The sequence below is a fragment of the Rousettus aegyptiacus genome, unplaced genomic scaffold (assembly GCF_014176215.1).
Source record: "Rousettus aegyptiacus isolate mRouAeg1 unplaced genomic scaffold, mRouAeg1.p scaffold_m13_p_3, whole genome shotgun sequence".
In the NCBI taxonomy this organism is placed as follows: domain Eukaryota; kingdom Metazoa; phylum Chordata; class Mammalia; order Chiroptera; family Pteropodidae; genus Rousettus; species Rousettus aegyptiacus.
This window is the reverse complement of record NW_023416306.1, coordinates 135,589,002-135,602,446: the sequence shown is the minus strand read 5'-3', so window position 1 is coordinate 135,602,446 and position 13,445 is coordinate 135,589,002. Positions and strand designations below refer to the sequence as shown.

Sequence of the window (13,445 nt, the reverse complement as noted above, 5' to 3'; positions counted from 1 at the left end):
TAGATTAATCTTTCAAGTTAAAAAAAAAAGTTTAAAAACCTATAAATTCAAAAACCTTGAAACCTCATCTATAGCTGACCCTAAAAATTTATTTTATTAGAAACATAATGCAATAACAATTGGTTTATAGTAACTCTGGAGATCTAAAATAACATTCAGAAAATAACATTCAATAAGCATCATAAACTGTAGAAAAACTTTGCAAAAGTAGTTAAAAATTAAGGAAAGCAAAATATAACAGTTTTCCTTTGGAAGAGAGCAAATTATTCTCCTCTAAAATGATATGTAATTCAAAGAACTCTTCTGTGATAACTTACTTTTCAAATTCATTTTCTTAACTGCATATTTCAAGTAACCATTAAAGTAGTTCAGTAAACATTAAAACTGTGGCTATCACCATGAGTGTTTAAAATATGAAGGTCATATTTCAGTTAAGAATAACCTTGAAATAAATTTGTAAAAGATTTCATTGGAAAAAAATTATTAGCCTTTTCTTCCCTCTGAATAATGCAGCCCAAGGTTTGCTTGCTCATTCTTTTCTCTTATTTATTTATATATCTAACAATTTCCATTTGTTATAATTCTTTGGTGCCAAGTAAATAGAAGAAATAGTAGTTGCTCCACAGATAAGCAAACTGAATGACTGGTTCAATCAGCATCTATTCAGAGCTACTATGTGGCAGGTAAGGAACTCCTCTGTCCCAGATGTGGGAAACTAATCTTATGAGACAAGAAAAGTTACATAGACTATGGTATGAAACATTCAGGGGGAAGGCTGTAACTCTCCCTTACCTTTTCAAGGTGGAACGAATAGAAGACCAACAGCCAAGAATGCTCCCAAATCAAGATATTTGTACTAGCCATTCCCTCTGCCTGGCACTCGTTTTGGCAAACCCACTGGCTTGTTTCCTTACTTCTTCAGGCCCCTTCTTAAGGGTCAATCTATCAAAGAGGCCTCTTCTGACCACTCTATCTAAAATAGCAGTTCTCACCCCATCGTTCTCTAGGTCCTTACTTAGCTTTATTTTTCTTTATAGCATTTGTCACCACTTGGTATTACATATATGTATTTAGGTTATTAGTCATCTCCAATCCACTAGAATCCAAGCTCCACAAGGATTGGGATTTTGTTCCCCTGGATGCCCAGTGGCTAGAAATGTGTCTAGTTCAGAGTAGGCATTCAATAAAGATTTGCTGAATGAACAAACATTGTTAAGTATGCAATTTTAAAAAATAACAATTTTGTTTTCTTTCTCATATTTGGGTATTCTGAAATCATAATCCAAAAAAAAAAAAAAAAAGTGAACATAACAAATGCAACAGAATATGGATTGTAATACTGTATATTGGCCAACTCTTTAAAATAGATTTACAATTTAATTACTGCTGTTACTAATGTTCCATCTGTTTACTGCTTGATAGACCAAGATTTAAATTACACAGTTAAATGGTTAAGCATTCTGTGATAGCTCTAACTCAAAGGAGAACTGTCTGATATTTCTGGTGGTCAGGCCACTTCTAGTAATGTAAACAAGTGGTATTCTCTGTCAATTACCCACAATAAGGGACAAAATGGGAAGTAATTTTGCTAGTCCATTTTTTAAAATAACAAAGTTAAAATAATCTTTGATACAAGTGGCTCACAATGCTTCACATAAAATTATATTTCTAGGCAAACATCCCAAAGAAACTGAGCAGGGGACACATGATTTGCATTTCATAGATGAAGAGACTAAGGTATAATAGCCCACAAGAGATTCATTGAAGAGGGCTGGGACAAAGCCAAGAGAAATCAGAATGTAAACATGATTTAAAATTGTGTTTCTCTGTTTTACAGATGATGAAACTGAGGTTTTTGTGATGTTAAGTAATTTACCCTAGGTCACATGATTATTTGACAGTTCACTTGAGATTTGAACTCCAGTCTGTCTGACTCCAAACTGTGTTTTTAACTGACATGTCATAGGGTATCTTTAGCAGATATATATAATTTCAGAAGCTGATTACTACTTTTCCTCAAGAGATATTCTAATTTGTAACAGGTTACCAGTTGTGAATTGAACTCAAACATTAACAGGTCTTACTCTAGACAAAGTTGAACTTTGACCTTTAATCAATAGTGTACAAAAGTAAAATACAGGTTAAGGAAAAGTTATCTAGTTATTCTAAAAATTTATAAGCATTTTGAATAAAGCTACTGGAATTTTTGAATTTTCTTCAAATCTAACAGTATAATTACATGCCATATTAATGTAAGAAAAGAACAGAAATGAGTCATAATTGTGAATATTTATATTTATACAGCCTAATAAAGCTACCTGGACTCCAGGTATATGAGAATAATTAGGCCCTTGAAAATAAGATCCCCATGGGCTTCACAAATCTAGCAACAGCTTACAAATGCATTACAAAACTTCATTTCTGCTTATATTTATTATGTTCTGGGATAGCTTGTTAAAGCAAAACCTTTCTTTAGAGACAGAAACAGAACATAATAACTCTTTCATCAGTCCATGTTAATCTGAGGCTTTGAAAATAATGTATTGGTGTTCTAAAAATCCCAAGGTGGCAGTATACATAAGGAGAGTAACTATTGTAAAAAAGTATAAATCTTAAGATAAAAATATTTTTATTTCACGACTGTCTTTATTAGCTATGGCCAAACAAACAAAAAACAAAACAAAAACCCACAACCTAGAACATGCTATAACTTTTTTTTCACTTAGTTTAATTTCTGGCAAGAGCATATAATTTGGATATAGGTTGTGTGTAATTACCTTCAGAATGAAAATTACCTGTGACAACAAAGCTCAAATTTATCTGCTCGGTTACTCAACGCAGATCTTCTTTGAAGCAACTTAAACCAATACTTTTGCTTTCTCTGCTATTCTCCTAGAAACATACTCATTGCCACATCAGGAAAAAAACAAAACAAAAATGAGAAATTTCAAACTATATAAATAAAGAATAACTATCTAATAAAGAACACGTTAATTGTATAAACACTCAAAATGCAGCTTGGGAGTTGGGGGAAGATACACTTGTACTGTGCTCTATTTGCAAAGAGGTTTGAGACCACCTGGTGTCTTCTATTAGCCCAGAGTATGAAAGCTCACATTCTTTTTTCCCCTAATTTTTAAATTATTGTAGTAAAATCCACATAACATAAAAATTTACCATTTTAACCATTTTTAAGCGTACAGTTAAGCGGTATTAAACACATTCAGAGAACTACTATCACTATCATTCATCTCCTACTCTCTTCATTTTGTAAAACTGAAACTCACTAAACATTAAACAATAACTCCATATTCCTCTCCTCCCACCAGCCCCTGGCAACCACCAATATACTTTGTGTCTGTGATTTTGACTATGTTAAGTATCTCATATAAGTGAAATTATACAGCATTTGTCTTTTTGTGACTGGCCTATTTCACTTAGCACAGTGACCTCAAGTTTCACCCATGTTGTAGCATATGTCAGAATTGCCTTCCTTTTTAAGGCTGAATAATATTCAATTGCACGTATACACCACATTTGCTTATTTATTCACCAACTGATAGATGCTTGGGTTGCTTCCACCTCTTGGCTATTGTGAATAATGTTGCTATAGATATGGGTGTACGAATATCTTTTCAAGATCCTGTTTTTAATTCTTTTGGATATATACCCAAAAGTGAAATTGGTGGATCAGATGGTATTTCTATTTTTGAGTTTTTGAGGAATCAACATTCTATTTTCCACAATGGCTATAACATATTATATTCCCATCAAGAGTGCACAGAGTTTTAGTTATTCCATATCCTTGGCATTTATTTATGTCTTCCATTTATTTATGACTTCTTGAACTTGGAAGTTCATATTCTAAGCAGACCAAGTGATCCACCTGACACACTTACTTTAGTAGGAAAATTTTAGAGTGCCAATAGACCACCAAAGCAATTCCGGCTTTCTAAAATGCAGCAACCATAAACTAGGCAGAGAGAATAATATAAGGAACATTTGTTAAATAATTTAAAGCAGTGATGTACAGACATTAACTGGAACCTGATCAACTACCTTTCCATACTAATAGAAGGAAAGAAGCCCTATTAACACAAAAACACTAAATTAATGAAGTAAAAAAGAAAAACTGGCCTCCAGAAGAACATTAACAACCAAAATGTGAGCCCCTTTTCAAACACAGGAAAATATATTTACAGCTATTCCTTATCTATACTGGAAACTACTTTCATTTTCATTTCTTCATTTAATTCCTGCAACAATTCAATGAAACAGGCAGGAAAATGAGTGCTATTTTTCTCAAAAGAGAAAACTGAGGCTCAACAATATGAAGTAACTTGTGGAGTCAAGCAGGGAAACTAGGTCTTGATTCCAAGCTCTACTATGCCAGAGATTCCCAAACTCAGAATATTAAGTCTCATCTGGGCTGGAAAAAGATGTTTCAAGATCTTCCCAGGTGATTCTGATGATTAATTAGGTTTGGGTACCAATATACTATACCATACCAGCAGTTCTTAAATTTTACTGGTCATCAGAATTACCTGGAGGGCTCATTCAAACACAGATTGCTAAGGTTTCTGATTCGCTAAATCTGGGTAGGGGCCGAATAATCTACCTGTCTAACCAGTTCCAGGTGGGAAATCTATGCTGTTGGACCACACTTTGAGAATCACTATAATATACCATATGCACATCAAGTGTATATAACTAGTAAGTATTATTTTCAAATGATGAAATATGTATGCTGCCCAAATTCAGAATCATTTTAGGCAATTCTGAAGATTAAGGTCATTAGCATACTGATTTTTACAGTATAATTAATCCATATACTTGAGAGAGATTACTTCAGTTAATGCCCTTGCTTTCTAAAGTTAACAAAGCAGTGATTCAAGTGCTAGCTAAAACCCTAAGCATAAAGTCATATTTGGAAAAATGCTGCAAGTTGTGGCTTTTGCCTGTATACTGAAGAATCGTCAGCTAGAACATATTTTGAACTAATTCTTTTAGAAGGGTAGGGTATGTAGTATATACTTTGAAGCCTTGTAGAACTAAAAATCTGTGTTTCTTCTTAGTCAAATAACTTAGCTGGATAAAAAATCTTGGGGTCCAAACTGTGATGTTTAATTCTAAGAGCAATGTAAGGTTAGTCTGCCTTTTTTTCTCTTTCCTTTTGCTTGTTTTCCTTCTTGCCCAGAAGCCTGATTATTATTATTTTAACAAGAAAAAGTACAAAGTTTCAACAGAATAGTTGTTAGTTTCTTTTTATTAAATTTTCCAGTATTTGGCAGTCTTTTTGATTTATAGACTAGGGTCATCCTTTAGTTTAGAAAAATGTTTTCCTATGGGGTGTTTAATAACTGCTTCTGTTAAATTTGTTCCCATCTCTTGCAGAACATCAGCTAGCTCTATGTTGGATCTCTTACTTTATCCTTTACGTCTATCATCTTTTTCTTCATATTTTCTTTTTTCATCTCTTTTTTCCTTTTCCTTTGCATTCTGGGTCAGCTTCTTAGACTCATATTCCATGTCACTGATTCAGTTGCCTGAAGTTTCTAATCTGCTCTCTATTGTTTCTGTTGCACAATTTAATTTGGATACTGAATATCTAGTTACTATTCTATTGTTTATTCAGATACTACATCTTTTAGTTTTCAACCTATTTTATCCAAAATCCCTTTTAATTTATGCCTCCACATTAGCTAGCCCCCTTTCACCGAGGTATACTGACTAAACTCATTTTCCATGTTTTACTCCAAAGACTCCACAATATTTTTAAGTTGCAAGTAAAAAAAAAAGCTTTCTGAAATTCCCTTGTTACTAAAAGTACTAATAATATACTAAACCTGACAAGCTCTGGATTTAGCCTTACAAACTCAGAGACTTGAAAGTAACCACACAGGATGGTCCGAATATAAAAATCCCTAACTCAAAAGTGGGTTGTGGCAGGTAGTCACATCCAAGGCCTGTGGTTTCCTTGGCAAAGGTTAATCTTTACCTTAAGTGAGCCCATCTATTGTCTTTTTGCATCAAAGATAACATGCCTGAAATGCCAGAAAAATCTTCTCTTCCAGACCCCTTAGGGGACAACTCTGCACCAGGGCACAAGACCCCTCATTGTTATCTTGTTCCCTACACACCAACTCTGTATGCTGTAAATATTAATGATTATCTATCTGGTCCCCACCAATGTAAAAGAAGTTTGTGTCTCTCCATTTTTTAATCCAATCCCAGAGATTTCTCTACTTTGCTTTCTCCTGCCCCCTTACCACCGATAGATTTCATAACACTCCTTATGTCTCTTTCTTTGATTCTAATATATAAAATAAGCTGCACGACTACCATTCTCTGGAGCATTTTCTCAATCAATTGAGATTTTGCTTCCTGGTAACACTGTCAATTTGGCTCAAACTCATAAAAATTCTCTACACGTATGGTGGACCTTTCTTATATTGACAGTATCAGGAGTATGCTTTTGTCCTGTATTGGGTGCCATATTCCTCTTTCTTTAGTGGTTGCAAAGTCTTATCTCAGATTTTGTCCCAAGTTATTTCCTGTATGAACTTTCATTAGGAAGTATATAATGTCTGATGGTCTTTTTGTTGTTAGCGGTAATCTGTGTGTTTAGGTGTTGTCAGTCTAATCCAGCCATTACAAAGTTCTCCAATAGCAATCCATCTAATAGGTTTAGCAATCATTGATGATTGTTTCACTAGAGGTAACAAAACGGTGCTATTGTAATTCTATCAGCCCTTCCCAATGTATTAGCTGAACTACTTCTCCAAAGAAAATTTCGCCCTTATCATCTATTTGGTTCTCTTGTGGTATGTATGGTTTATACAGGAAGGCAGAATTAATGCTTGCATTTTTCCTTTTATTTACCAATTTTTAAAATAATGAATTGGTTCTCTAAACACTTCCAAAAATAAAGGTTTTTAAAGTTATGTGAACTCACAAGTCTTAAACATACCCATTGCAGTTATTACTTTTGAATGTTCAAATTATCCCATCTGTCATCAGTGCAAGTCTCTTCCAGTTGGCTCCTAGTCCTTTTGACATTTTTTGACATTTCTATATTTTCCATGTTTCAATGCTAGTATACTATTTTTAAATATATTTAGTCACTTCAATGGTGACTGGAGGTGGGGTTAGCGGGAGTAAGATGCCTGTACCCAGACCGCTATCTAAATTTATTAGAATTAGGTTCTGCTGTTACTAGCAGACACTCGAAACGAATCTTTGTATGTTCCAGCCATTGCTATTTTTCACTCATGTAAAAGGAACTGTTGATCCGAGAAGAATATACCTGCTAAAAAGAAGAATATACCTGCCAAAAAGGACTCCTTGTGGTTAACTGGGCTCAAATTCATAATCAGAGTCTAGCAGTCATTGTTTGCAGAGGTCTCACACACACACATGCTGCATCTCAGGGAAAAGCCAAACTGGGCTCCAAACCTTAGGCGCTGTGTTCCTGCTGTCTGAGCTGACCCTTATAAGAGAGCTCCTAGCATCATATTTCAACCAACAGGATTGAGTCTTTCCCTGTCTGATCAGAGCTGTATAGCTATATCCTTACTGCACCTTCACCAACCAATCAGAGGAGCTCCATTCTGACCAATCAGTATAGTGTATTTTGGACCAAACTGTGAAGACTTGGAGCCCTCCTCTACATGAGAACTTGCCAATCAGGGACCGGGGGCAGGCACTATTCATTATATAAGTTACCTTTACCTCTGCCTCATGGAAGTACACTTTTAAATTTTCATCAAAGACTGTGTTTCCCTGCCTGGGCTGTAATATTGGAGGTGGAGCTGTCTGCCTGGAGTGGAGCAGAACTGTAACAGGAAAGCTGTAACACCTTGCTTGGGCTGCCTCACCCGGGCCACCCTGCCTAAGCCCTATCACAGCCATCGTGATGTTCCATAGCTGTGCTGTATCATAATTGAGCTGTCTCACAACTATGCTATTCCACAGCTGAGCTGTGTCACAACTGAGCTATTGGCACTGAATAAAGTCTCCCCTGCTTCACCACACCCCAAACTGGCGACTCCTGTTGGCAGTAAACTAGCAATGAGGCTTTTGGTTGACAAAACCCAGAAGCAGGAAGTCTAGAGTTAATATGCACCTACATCATCAAGAATCTAGGCACTTTCTACCTTTTTACATCTACCTTTTATAGCCTGAGAAAGCTACTGAAGTCTCAGCCACCACATCTGTGTTGTAGCCCAAAAGGAAGAGGAAAGACAGAAGGGCAAAAGAGTGTATCATCTCTCGGAAGGATGTCTTATCCATTGTAGGTGTTCTATAAGTATTAAATTGGAATGTGCCTTATTTGGTCACACTAGTCACAGTGTTTATAGACATGTATATTTTCAAACTAATCTATTGCCTTGTTTTACCTAATATGGCAACCTAGTCTTCCCATAGTGCAGAGCCTGTGCTGAAAATCATTCCCAGCATTCCATGGGTAGGTCAACCCTGCTACCCTCATCTATCCTCAAACTTGTATAAGACATATTTAGTTTAGTTTTATTTTTTTAAATCACCAAACCACATTTGAATGATAAAGGAAGTTTTTAGTTGGTTTTTTCTTTCTTTCCTTTTTTTGAGGGAGTAGGAGGAAAGGTTACAAGGAATGAGACATTTTATGGGTAGTTTTACCACATGTCAGGTTCTACACATACTTTGTTACTGAAATCAAACCCTAAAAAGAAGCTCTTGTTATCACCAGCATAGTTGAGGAAACTAGTTTTAATTCTGCTGAAGAAAAATTATTAACAAGTACACAGTGGGGTTTTAACTTAGATTTATCTGGCTTCAAAGCATAGGTTCTTTATATCAGATCACAATAGCATATTATCCGGCTCTAAGTTACTACTTACTTTCTCATCATCTCAATCAGAGCAGAATGATTTGCCCTTGGTTTGTGCAGACATCTTAAACTACTAGTATTATGCAGCAGCTTCTGAAACTAAAATTTGTTTCTGAAAAAAGCTTCTAAATGTGCTCAGCTTAATTCTATCTCACACTGAAAGCAATAATATAAAGAACTAGGACAGGAATGTTTTTTAAAGAGCAAAGAGCAGCTTTGTATCAGAAAAGCTAAACAATTATAGTGTAGCTAAAATGTTCTTTGAAGTACTGTATAGTACTTAACTAAAAAAGGTCTCTGCTTCTTTTAAGCAATGTGTCAAACTAAGCATATGCCAAGTAAATAAATCAGTTTAGAAAGGAGTTCCAGGCTTCTCCAGCTGTGCAAGATTTCTCCCCTCATTAGGAAACCGAGAAGAAAAGCTAATGATGTGTTTTACTCTGCATGGCTCATGCATGGGGGACTTTATAATACAAATTGGTAGAATTATCCTAAGCAGTTCTACAAAATAGCTGCTGATAATAAGTTTTTATCAAGTTTGGTGCAATCCTGTAAAACAGGAACGACAGAAGAGGAAAGGTTCATTAAGTTGCTTGTTTGTAGTAATTTTCAACAATCGTAAGGCATAAAGATACAGTCTTGGCCATCCAGCAGAATCTGTATGTGGAAGTAATCAGTGCCCAAGCTGATTTTTAAATGTGAGAAATTATAGGACTAATTTTTGACACAGATGTAGTAGAATGCAGTTCTGAGTTATTTCACAAAGCTATGCAGAAAGCATCATATTGGAAAAAACATCGAATGTGCTAACAGGAATCATGTAAGAACAATCTGTCAGGTTGTTAGAGTGTGTTGTGAACTCTATTTGCTAATTGATTTAGTGTTTTTCTAATGTTTATGATAAAAAGAAACATCTACTATGCCAGTCTTCTGATGCTGTATAATCTTTTGCAATTAAAAAAAACATAAGGTTAGCCCCCGTATTTTAGATTTCTCTTAATAATAGTTAACAGAAAAGCAGGGTGGAAGACAAAGAAGTAAGGGCCTTTGTAAAAAGGGAAAGAGACTAGCAGTTCTGAGTCCTTATTAATTAATGTAATCACGTATAATTTTCATAACTACAAAGTAGGTGTAATCTCCATTTTCCTGGTAGGAAACTGATATGAAGCCAACTGTTGACTCAACCACCTACTTACAAGCTTTGCTACCATTGTCAGTTACCTTGCTTCTGCGAAGCATAGTTTCCTCATCAGTAAAACGGAAGGGGTACTACTATCCCCTAGGTATCTCACGGGGTGGTCTAGAGGACAAAATGAGATAACGTATATATCTAAAAAAATGTGAAAATCTTAGATTCATTTTTCTTCTTGCAGAAGATACTAAGTTGTCCAAAGTCTATAGCTGGCAACCAAAACCAGATTAAAGGACTAGAACCCAATTTTTGAACACTTAGTCCAACGTTTGTCTTTACACTACATTTTCATAATACTTCATTTCCTATCTTCTACTACTACAGCATGCTAAATTTAAAAAAAACGTATGTCTCATAGGTCATATAGTACCTTCCAAATTTCGAAAACAGTCAACAAGTTTTTCATCTTCTATTTCTATTATGTGGTATGTTAACATTTACCAAATAGGCAAACTGAAAAAAGAGAGAAGTACATGTCCCGCCCCTCCCCCAAAAGAAAACCTTTACGCTTTTGTAATTTTTATTATCTCATAAAAGTTGATAAGAAAGCAATCAAGAAACAAATAAAATCTGCCTTTTCACAGAATGATATATTGATATGAAACATAAATTTTATCAGCAACAAATGTGAATTAAATAAGATTTAAGCTAAGATTTCCCAGATGTACAATTTTTTAAGCAAATGGGAAGGTTACCAAATCGAATTAACTTCAGCACTGTAGGAACTTTATTTAACTCCTACTTAAGACCTTACTGCATGCTGAGCACAGGGTATACTTCCTGTTGGTTTTTAAATTTGAGATGAATGTAAATTACAACACAAATTCCATTCACTTAGATAAAAAATGTGGCAGAAGTAAAAAATGAAATTGATCCAAAATAACATTTTTTAATATATAGAAATACATTTTAATACATTTTCTAAGGGTTGAAACTAAGTTTTTACTGACATTTACATAAACAGTCAATTATTTACAAAGGAGAAACTTAAATTACAAATATTTACCAAAGAGGAATTTATAGTTTTTCTTCCCAAATCAAAATTCTTTCCTTCATAAATATATGTGTGTATCATGTATATTCCATATATCTATATCAATACATACATACAACATTTTCTTCTTGCAACAAGCCCCACCATATAGCCCACACACTGCTTCATGTTATTAAAAAATTGCTCCTTCAAAGCAGAATTTAAAGTATTATTCCACATCTTATAAGCTTTAGGTTTAAAACTGTGGCAAATATTGATTAAGGGACAAGAAATTAAGATGACACACAAATCTTCCCTTTTAAGCCACCACCAAGAAGCCATGTCCTCCAAACAATCCAATAGGAATCTAGGTTATAAACTGACCTTCTCTATGCCCTATGATGCAAATTTGTAATAAGAATAGAGATCTTTCCTTTTGTAGGTGCTAAAACTCCATCTTTACAAAGCAGACTGAGTTTAAAGAGGTTTAACATTATACACTGAACTTGAAGACAGGACACCAATGTTTTCTACCCCCTTACTATTGCCTGGGGTTGGAAAGGGGAAGAATGTTCAAGTATGATACTGATGTCTGTTTCTTCGCTAAAAATTAAATTCTTCTAGCAGTTTCTTGGTGTAAATTTATATAGCCTGAATGCAGAAATGAAACAAGGGATCTGATTTGTAAGCTAAAAACAAACACTTAGCATAAGGTCCTCAAAATTCATCTATGTTGTTGCATGATAGAATTTCTTCTTTTTAAAAGCTGAAAAATAATATTCCATTGTGTATATACTGTATTTTCTTTTTTCATTCACTCGTTGATGAACATTTAGAGTGCTTCCACATCCTGGCTATTGTGAATAATGCTTCAATGAACAAAGAAGTACAAATACCTCTTCGAGCTCCTTATTTCAATTATATTGAATAAATACCCAGGGACTGCTGGATTGTATGGGATGGATTTTTTGTATTCCTTGAAGTGTTTCTGAGCTTTGTTCTGGGTATACTTAAGTTACTTGGAAACTGTTTGATTGCTTCAAGGCTTACTTTTAAACTTTGTAGCTATTAAGTCTGAGTCAACACCCTTAAGACTTTACCCAATGCCTGTCTATTAGGAGGTCTTTCCATTCTGGTTGGTGGGGCCACCTTACTCTGTAATCTCTGAGGACTTTCTTTCCTACTCCTTCCAGAGGTTCTTTTCCCAGTGTTGAATAGTTACTTCACATGTATGCACATATGGATACTGAGCCAAAGACTTGAATAGGGCCCTCCACAGGTCTCTGGCGCTCATTCTTTGTGCAGCTCTCTCCAATATTTTGCCCTCAAAATTTTAGCTTCCTTCTCATCTCTGACCTCTTAACTCTGCCTTTGAGATTCCTGGGCTGTTTAGGTTTCCTCTCCCTGCATTACAGCTTGGAAACACTGTGGGTTCAACTCATTTGTTTCTCTTCTCTCAGAGATCATTATCCTGGACTGATTTTTATCTAATGTCTGAAAAACGAAAGCTAGGAAAGGAAAAGTCAAGTCAAGAAGTCAATTCTTACCATTAATAAGTTCCACTTCATTAAGCTGTTGTTTTGCTGCTCCTTAAAAAGCCAACTTCATAGTGGCGAGGATTAATTACTAAACTGTCCATAAAATGTTCTTCTACAGAGCATATTCTAAATCAAGCATGGCTGAGAAAGATACTCTTCCATGGAAATATAAATTTGTCTTTATCTCTTCTTATCCTATAAATTGAACATGTAAATTTTTGGCTAACTCTCCAAATATCCTTTTAAATTTTTTAAATTAAAAATTTCAAAGTTGTTATCACAGTTTAATACATACAGTGTACACCTTGTTTGATTTTCACAAAGTGAATGCATCTATGTAACCAGTACCCAGAACTGTACTACAAAGAACACATGGCAGGTTTAATATTCAGAATCCAAATTAACAGGAAAAAAGAGAGAGAGAGAGAGAGAGAGAGAGAGAGACAGAGAGAGAGAGAGAGAGAGAGAGAGAGAGAGAAACCACATCGTCTCAATGGGTTTTGTTAAATAGAAGCTTTTAATAAAATTTATCCAGTCCTGATTTCACCAGCCATACAAGATTCGTTTATGTTACTTCCCTGTCAAAACTCTTCCCCCAAAGGACCAACTCTCCTGATTTCTAACACAATTAAGTAGTTTGCCCTGTTTTTAACATTCGTGTAACTGGAATCATACAATGTGTACTCTTTTGTGACTGGCCTCTTCCACTGAACATTATCTATGTGTCTGGCTTTTTTCATTGAACATTATCTGTGAATCCTGAGATTCATCTACGTGGTTGTGTACGGCAACAGTTCCTTTATTCTCATTCCATTGTATACAAATACACTACTATTTAGTTATCCAGTTTGCTGTTGTTGAACATTTTGG

General features: G+C 35.0%; 1 protein-coding gene across 3 annotated transcripts in view; it reads right to left on the bottom strand.

The window, feature by feature from the left end:
* The window catches only part of GLCE (glucuronic acid epimerase), an 86,851-nt gene that overhangs the window by 16,073 nt on the left and 57,333 nt on the right, over positions 1-13,445 (bottom strand). Inside the window, exon 1 of one of the 3 annotated variants that reach the window (XM_016145755.2) lies at positions 2,796-3,476. The exons of the other annotated variants lie outside the window; for them this stretch is intronic. The gene's annotated coding sequence lies outside the window, so the exon portion shown is untranslated. Of the gene's footprint in view, positions 1-2,795; positions 3,477-13,445 lie in introns of those variants that run through there. 3 annotated transcript variants of the gene reach the window in all.